Raw genomic sequence first — 9,811 nt, 5'->3', positions numbered from 1 at the left:
TTATCTATACTAATAAAAGGCAAAGCCCACACTGACTGACTCACTGACTCATCACTAATTCTCCAACTTCCCGTGTAGGTAGAAGGCTGAAATTTGGCAGGCTCATTCCTTACAGCTTACTTACAAAAGTTAAGCAGGTTTCATTTTGAAATTCTATGCTTAACGATCATAACTGAATCCTACTTACGTACATATATACAGCCATAGGCTGCAGCTCGGTCGCCGTGTGAGGCGGAGTTGCGTCCCCCATCACCACGCCTCCCACGTAGTTGGCTGCCTGCCTATATTGCGTCCCCAATACCCACGCCTCTACGTAATTGAATGCCTACCCATATAAGGCCGTCCATCAGCAGCGATCCAAGCTGTGAGAAAACAGTAAAAAGGAGGCGTGTCAGACGTGGTGCTACATTTTCTGATGCAGCTAGACGAAAACAACTTTGTGACGCTGCCGCCAAATACTCGCACAAAAATCCACAAGTTAATCGACAAGCTGCCTGTAAATACTCGCGGGCTAATCCACAAGTTCATAGAGACGCTGCTGCTAAATACTCGCGGGCTAATCCACAAGTTCATAAACACACTGCCACTAAATATTTGCAGGCAAATCTAAAAGTTAATACCAGGAATGCCTGTTAAACATCTTAGATTTACAATTAGCGATTTGGGTGGTGAGATGTCTATCGAGGTGATCACTGTAATATTTATATGTCATTGAAATGTATTATCAGGCATAGTTTAGGCACCTATGTCATCAGGAATGCACCAGAATTAGGGACCTCAAGGTTACTATTATGGAAGTTAATTTAGAACATGGATGACGTGAATGTAACAGCTGTAATAAATAAAGTTCCCCTACATACTTTAAAAGAAACTCTCGCCATCATTTCATTTTTCACAATTTGTGAAAACAAGATATGGTGTCAGAATAGAGGACAGTCATGGATTTTGTTGGAGTTCCCTCACCACGAATTGACTGGGATTCTCTTATCCTGCCGGGAGAATGTAAAAAGTTCCGACAGCACGTGGAGCTGATGTTTTCTGGCCCGCTAAAAGGCAAAGACGAGAGTGGGAAATGCAGCTACCTGCTCCTGTGGACTAGGGAAAAAGGAATAGACATTTTTAACACATGGACTCTCACCCAGGAGGAAGCCAAGGTACTAAAATCTTATTATGACCGTTTTGACCGTATTCGTTTTGAATACGATATTAGCGAGATACAAGTTTAATGAAAAGACGCAGGGTATAAACGACACTTTTGATCACTTTGTAACAGAGTTAAAATTGCTGGTGAAGGACTCTGCTTATGCAAATGAAGATGAGATGGTCAGGGATAGAACAGTGTTTGGCACAAACTCAGCAAAAGTGTGAGAGAAACTTTTAATTGCCGGGTCTGAGCTAACATTAAATAAAGCCGTGGACATCGCAAGATCGCACGAGATAGCACAAGCACAGCTGAGAACCTTTGATGCATGTACTCCGAGTGGCTCAAGTGAACTGACTGTGAACGCAGTTCTCAGACAAAAAGCAAGAGCTCCAAAGACCGCTGAACAAAAAAACGCATTACACAATTGAGACAGCAGCAACAGAATATGAAGCGACTGACGCATACAAGCATATTCATAAGTGCAGCTACTGCGGAAACAAAGCACACTGTGGAAAAAGTCAGTGTCCAGCTAAAGGAAGACAGTGTAAAAAATGTGGTAAATTGAACCACTTCGCTATAGTCTGCAGGACTCGGAAAGATAAACCTGTGCATGCAGTGTGTGATGTCTCAGATAAAGAGGAAGACGAGCTGTTTATTGATGCAGTAAGAAATGAACAACCTGAACAAGCGTTTGTTGACATATCAATAGGAAAGCAAGGTGTAAAGCTTAAGTTTAAATTAAGTTAATAGACATGCTGCCGCTAAATATTCGCAGGCAAATCCACAGCTTAATACCGGGAATGCCTGTTAAACATCTTAGACTCATGAGTACCGATTTGGGTAGTGAACACTTTGATGAATGAAACCTGTTATCTTTACACTGGTTGACAAACACGGAATGTAACTTGAACACAACACATCCTCCAAATACAAACCTGACTGAAAGAAATAATGAGAATCAAATCCTTGATGACAGCAACACTCATAACAGTCACAAAACAATTACATATGAGTGTTTGGATCTTCAGTTTTGTCTTATTTAACAGTCATACTGCAGATTTGTTTGTTCTATATCCAAAGTCAAAAATTGAAATTGAAAATTTAAAACAAATTCTTCTTGAGACCTCATCAAACCATATAGTGACACTCCAATGTGTTACAACACCTAGTTTGGAAAGCTCTGAGTTAACTATATATCATGTCTTTTGGAAATTAGTGGAAAAACAGAGTACTCTGTAGAGAAAACTCACATGGACATAAGAAGACCATGCAAACTCTGCACAGACATCAAGCAGGGCTGTGATTCAAACTCAGTACACTAGAGATGTGAAGCAGCAGTGCTAACCACTGCACCAAAATGAAAATGGAAGAAATAATCACAACCACCAGCCAGTTTAAATGAAGTGTTGTTTAGGTGTTAAGTGCCTGGCTGGAATAAAAATAGTGAAATAGTGGAGTGTATCAAGCATCAAGTGTATCAAGAATTATTTTATATCAATAAATGTTTCATTTTCATTCTGTTCATCATTTCACTGTCATTGGCCTTCACAATTTCATGATATTTCCATTACTTGCTTTTTCATTGCAGCTTCTTACTATGAGCTCAGAATGGATGTTAAAATAAGACACGTGCAGGAAAATGTGACATCACCTTCAGAATGCATTCAATCATGGGTAAAAAAGATAAACAATGAGATTAAAAGTGTTTGTACCCAATTTTGTTTTATGCAAAAACATTACAGATTATTTTTCCATTGTTTGATAACAGCTTGAACCAGTTTTAAAGGATAAAATCATATTTTTGATTCTCAACATCACCGCTACTTCTACAAATATAAGGTATGATATGGTACTTCTGTTTTCCCCAGTCTTAATCCCAGTTTATTTATTGAGAAGATGCATTTTTTTTTATTGCAGTCGTTATCATAGAATCTGGGAAAGAGAGACACGAATGCTGGAAAAAGTGAGTAACATATTGTGCCGTGGTGCTGAAATAATGGTGCAGATGATGATTTGGGACAGCCGGGGGCACTTGTTAATTTTACAAGTTAAATGTAATACTTTGGTGGGCACAAAGTAAAAGATATGCAAAATAGCAAAATTAAAGTAACAAATATTTGATGATGTCACAGTTAAGGTTAATTATGTTTTTTACACTCATTCTATGTTTGCTGTTTTCTTCTATTCTTCCCTTTTATTAACCCACTTTTCCATTGCAGGGATGAAGGGAAACTTTAATAGCGGGATACAAAGCAGGAATCTACATGGTCAAAATGCCAAACAGTTGCAAGGCCTACAGTCACACACATACGCAGACACGCACACACACACGCACACACACGCACACACACACGCACACACACACACACACACACACACACACACACACACACACACACACACACACACACACAGGCTCATGCTGCTTTAACCAAACAACATGTCTCAGGGCTTTGCAATGTAGAATGGAACACTGAGAGTTACAATAACAGATTTGTGTAGCTGATTGATTTTTCTTGTTCTTTTCTTGTTTTGACCCAGAGGCGTTCAAAATCCAAAGAGGATATAATAAGGTAGGAACAGACCTTTAATATGTGCCTTAATTGGTGAGCATATTATAGGACTTCAGAAAGATACTGAAAAGAACAAAATCAAATGGTAGATTGTGGTATTTAATGATGACAGGTTAAATGTTCAGATGTGAACAATTTATAACTCTTGTAGGACACCTGCGTAATATTAGACTTTATACTATTAAAACATGCAAACTTAATTTCACATAGTACCTTTCTGTCATACATATCAGTCCCAGTTGTTTTACGTACTGTTAATATGCATTTTACAACTGAAGCACATCTGAGCCAGTGATCTGCACTGAGGCTCAATAAAGCAGTTCAAAACCTTAGCTACTCCTCCATATTTCTCATTATTCTGAGTTATACATAAATCCCTGGGTAACAGTTTTTAAACATGATACAGTTAAGTTCCTTGAAGCCTCTTTTTTTGTGGCATTACCACCATTTGTTTTTTATAACATTAACTATTCCATTTTTCATTTGATTCTGAATGGGATAAGTGAATTGTAAAATATATTTCTGTATGTATCACACCCACTTAATCCATTACAGGGTGGCCATCACTGGCAACCTCAGATGCCAGGTCAAAACCAACCCAAAAAAGAACACCAGTCTATCACAGGGTGCAGTTTCTTACTCACCTCAATTAACTTGCCAAAAATTGTCTGTGTAGGAAATTCCACTAAGCCCTATTAACAATGCAATTTTTATACAATACATTTATATTTTTGTGTACTATTTAAAATGATTTTACAATAAAGTTTAACCTTTTGCTGCATGGTACTCATTATCACTATGTTACCTTTCAATCTGGAAAGAGGATTCTAATCTTAATCAGGCTGGCCGCCTCTGCCTACAATATTCCTTGTGCTTCAGGGTTTACTATATCTTCACAGATGGATTCGACATAAATTTGTCTGATTTATATTTTCCAGAGGAAATTATTTCTGTGTGGTTCTCTTACAAGTGAAAACAACAGATAGTGAAGAGACAACAAGGCAGTACATTAAAGAACTTTTGCAAAGTGCAAGTAATAATAGCCACAGCGATGTGAGCATTACCTGCATACAGATCATAATAGTAGGTAAGATATCTTCTATGTTGCTTTTATTTATTGAGACTAATGGTCATTTTAAGCATTGTGGAGAAAATGTGCTGCTTATTTTACCTGGACATATTATTATAACTATGTCAGAGGATCATCACCTGGTCTTGGTCCACACCTACAATAGTGGAAAGAAACACAAATAAAACACGCACAGGTATGGTGTAAAATGAAGGACTCAGGGTAAACTGTCACAAACTCCACAAAGAGCCATATCAAGGTTTGGGGCTTTGAAAGGGGAAGACAGGAAGTGAGGTCAAAGGGGTCTGGCTCATAAGGGTCTTCAACCATAGGCTCGAGCCCGGACGTGACATCTCAGGTGCCAGAGCTGGCAAGGTCTTTTTCCATAGGCTTGGACCCAGAAGTGACGTCAAGAGGGCCAGGTGAAATCTCCCGTGAATGGTCTGCAGGAAAGGGAGAAAAAGAGTCAGTGCACTCTGCCATATCCCGGTCTGATTCGTAATTTCCCTTACTCAAGCCCTTTAGCTGTCTCCCATGTGTGTGTGTGTGACAAGGCTTACCCCCCAAACCCCCCCCGCCTCAGCCCAGACCTGTCAGGTCGGGCGAAAATAACCGAGAAGTTGTGAACCTGAGAAAGAGCATCGGCGTTGGCATGAAGTGAGCCCCAACGATGAATGAGCAAAAATTTGTACAGTTGGAGGTCAACAAACCACTGGGTGACCCGCGGATTTGACTCCTTGTGCAGGGCCATCCACTGTAAATGTGCATGGTCCATGACAAGGGTGAATTCCCGGCCCAACAGGTAGTACCTCAGCTGAGTAACCGCCAAAGCCTCCATCTCCACTGCCACATACCTGGTCTCCTGGTCCAACAGTTTCCAGCTCAGGAACATGATGGGGTGTTCCACACCGTTGACGCTTTGGCTCAGCACGGCCCCCAGGCCTGTGTCCGAAGCGTCCGTCTGGAGGATGAAAGGTAAAGAAAAGTTAGGTGTTTTCAAAACAGGTGTGGACCTAAGGACATGCTTCAACTCACTAAATGCAGCGCCTGTCTTTTCAGTCCATACCACAATGTTTGAGGCCCTCTTCTTTGTCAAATCAGTCAAAGGCACCGCTCTCTCCAAGAACCGGGGCACAAACCGGTGGTAGTACCCCACCAGTCCGAGAAAGGCTTGGACCTGCCGTTTGGTTTGAGGAGGGGGCCATTTCAAATTGGCATCTACTTTGGTGCACTGTGGCCTCACGGTACCCCGACCCACCTGGTAGCCTAAATACTTGGCTTTGCTCAATCCAAAGAAACATTTCTTTGGATTAATTCGAAGTCCGGCCTCATCTAGTGTCCGCAATACCGCTTTTACCTGCTGTAGGTGTTCCGTCCATGTGCTGGAATAGATGACCACGTCATCCAGGTAGGCAGCACTATATGAGTTATGGGGTCGGAGCACTTTGTCCACCAGACGCTGGAAGGACACAATAATGCCAGTGTCCGCTAGGGGTGCTAAACACGGTCTTAAGCTTCGCGGAGTCCGTTAAAGGAACCTGCCAGTACCCCTTTGTCATGTCCAGCGTGGTCACATACTGAGCTTGTCCTAGCCTCTTGAGGAGGTCGTCCACTTGTGGCATTGGATAAGCATCAAATTGGGAGACTTGATTAAGCCGACAGAAGTCATTGCAAAACCTCCAACTCCCATCAGGCTTATTGACCAAGACGATGGGACTGGACCAGGGACTATGACTTTCCTCTATTGCTCCTACTTCCAGCATGTGCTTGATCTCAAGCTCCACTGTAGCTCTTTTTGCCTTGGGCATTCTCGGACTACAACCCCGGGATCTGTCACGTCGTGCTCAATCAGAGAGGTCCTTCCAGGGTTTTCACTCACTACCTCCGGGATGGACAGGATAACTTTTTCCAGCTCCCGTCGCTGTCTGGGACTTAAATCCACACTGAAGCTAGGGCTACTCATGTGAGCAAAGAGTGAGCAGGGCTGACCGGAGTAGGGATCAGGTTTCATGATCCATGGTTTCATCAGATTTACATGATAAACCCGCTCCCTCGGCCGACAATTGGGTTGACTCACCAAATAGTCAATGAGTTCTTTCCTCTCCTTAACTTCATATGGACCTTGCTAATGGACTAATAACTTAGAGTGGGAGGAAGGTACTAGGACCATGACCCGATCTCCTGGGCGGAACTCCCGGAGAGACGTGCCTCTGCCATAATAATGGACCTGTGCTGCTTGAACCTATTCCATGTGACTTTTAAGAAGGGGTCAAATTTTACCAAATCTATCGCGCATTTGCGCAATATATTCCAAAATGTTTGTAGAGGGAAGTGCCTCTTCTTCCCATCCTTCTTTTAAAATGTCGCCCATACAATAATTCGAAAGGGAAGAAGCCACTGTGGGACTTCCCGTTAGGCAAAAAGGATTAGGGGGAGGAGCTGATCCCAGTTCCTTCCATCTTCGTGTGGTTTTATGGGTCCACAGGTCTTCCAGCAAAGGCCGTTTTGTTTTTAAATAAATCACTGCGCTCGCGGCTTGGAGAGGGGGCGTGGCAAGCCACAGGGCGATCTGCGGTGTGGGCGTTTCTCACCTAGTGCAGGTGAGGGACTGCCCACATCCGTGATTGTTCCTGTGGCTAATGTGCTGCAGCTGCTATGGCCCCTCAATATAAAAGAAGCGCGAGTCGGTTAGGAAAGGGGGAGAGAAAAACGAAAAGAAAAGGACGGAGGTTAGAGGAAGCGAGCGAGCGACCCAGTCGGTGCATGAGAGAGAGACACGGAGCATGTGGGCGAGTGAACGAGTGAACGAGCGCTTGCGGGCAGCTGCGAGGAAGCCTGGGTGTTAGGCCGACACCCAGGAGTCGTAGCAGCAGTCGCTCCCACTGAGCGATCAGATAGCGGGAGTGACCAGGGAAAGGCGACTGGCCACAGAAGACCGGGAAGGCAGCGGGAGTCGCGAGGCTTGGAGTTGCAGTCCTTGGTGTGAGCGTCCTTGAAACTAAGGAGTCCAAGTCTCAGGCCTGGGATGAATGCCAGACCAAAGCCAGGATCGGGAGGTCTCCAGACCCGTGTGAATGAGAGAGAGGGCAGCTGCAGAGAGGTGCTAGCGTAGAAAAGCACCGGGCTCGCATTGTTTTAAAGTCTGCTTCCAGTGACGGTTTGAACCTCGTTGTTCTTTTTAAAGGATTGTTTTTCTATTTATTGGTTTTTAACCTCCACATTTTCTTATTGGATTATTTATTTAACGAACACATTTGAATGCACTGCACTTTATTTGAACATTTTGTTTTGTTGACTGTTTTAAATAAAAGCACTTTTGCACTTTTTGTACATCATCCCCTTGCTATATTGCCTCCACTGTCTAGCTCATCTCGGTGACATTATCGACGGTGTTGGGTTCAAGGGCTCCCGAACAGCGGATGGGAGCATGAAGCAGAACCTGCATCGTCACACCTCGCTGACCAGCTTATGAAGCATTTGCTAGAGAATCTGATTAAATCTCTCTACCAGACCGTCATTTTTTACACCACGGTCTTTAGATGCTTTATTTTAAGGTAAAGTTGAGAGTTGACCTGGGAAAGAAGCTCCAGTTCCCTGAGGTCATACTGTTCACTACATACTGAAACCATAGCAATGATAGCAATGATAGCTGGTCAACAGAAGGGAAAAAAATCATTACAGTACAGCTGACTATACCATGGGAAGAAGGCAATAAAGAGGCAGAACGGGAAATGAACAAATAACAGCTGGTAAATGACTTTTAAGGGTAGGGATTGCAAACTTTGGAAGTGGAGGTGAGCATGTCAGGGATTTCCTACAAAATCAGATGAGGTGTCTGATGACCAGGAGGGATGTAAGAGGCTAATACAGATCAACAGCAGTCTGAAGGATGGGAGAGTCAGCAGAGGAAGACACCTTTTGGCTCTGGCACAAGAGGGAGGAGAGGGGCAGTGAGTTGACCACCAATGCCGACCCACAAACTGAACTGAAGTGTTGTGGTTGGGGTCGAAACACTTGATGAATGTACAATACCACCTGATGACTCTTCTGCTGATCAAGGCTACAACAAGGCTGCAATAAGATGCTGCAGATGTTCTATCAGACGGTTGTGGTGAGCGCCCTCTTCTGTGCTGGGGAGGCAGCATAAAGAAGAGGGACACCTCACGCCTGGACAAACTGGTGAGGAAGGCAGGCTCTATTGTAGGCACGGAGCTGGATAGTTTGACATCCGTGGCAGAGTGATAGCCGCTGAGCAGGCCCCTGTCAATCATGGAGAATCCACTGCATCCACTGAACATTATCATCTCCAGACAGAGGAGCAGCTTCAATGACAGACTGCTGTCACTGTCCTGCTCCACACACAGGCTGAGGAGATCGTTCCACCCCCACACTATGCGACTCTCGCATTCCAACCAGGGAGGTAAAACTTTAATATTATGCAAAGTTATTGTCTGTTATACCTGCATTTTTATCACTCTTTAATTTAATATTGTTTTTTATCAGTATGCTACTGCTGGAGTATTTGAATTTCCCCTTGGTATTAATAAAGTATCTATCTATCTATCTATCTATCTATCTATCTATCTATCTATCTATCTATCTATCTATCTATCTATCTATCTATCTATCTATCTAGTTTGGAGGGCAATGCATGAAAATCTGAGCTGTCAAAGCCAATTTCAAAGAGCTGAGATGTGAGCCTTTGTAAAGTATGTTCATTGGAAATTGTACTTTGTTTTGGTCAGTCTAATACAATTTTTGCTCCCCTCACTAATTTTTTGGTTGTACTTGTTCTGAATATGAATATTATGATAAGACTGACAGTAAAGCACTTATCGCACTATTAAAATAGCATTCCTTAAATAGGCCCTCTGGGAGGCACTCAATCGCATGTACTATTTTAAACAAATGTACAGTATTATGGGATGAAAACTGGCATTTTATTACTAAACATAGTGTTTTTTGCAACATTACTGGTATGATCATTGAGGCTGCTGGGAATGCAATCTCTGATCACATAATGAA

Source organism: Polypterus senegalus, chromosome 10 (genome assembly GCF_016835505.1).
Source record: "Polypterus senegalus isolate Bchr_013 chromosome 10, ASM1683550v1, whole genome shotgun sequence".
Classification (NCBI taxonomy): Eukaryota; Metazoa; Chordata; class Cladistia; order Polypteriformes; family Polypteridae; genus Polypterus; species Polypterus senegalus.
The sequence above is the reverse complement of the archived record's forward strand: the minus strand, read 5'-3'. Positions refer to the sequence as shown.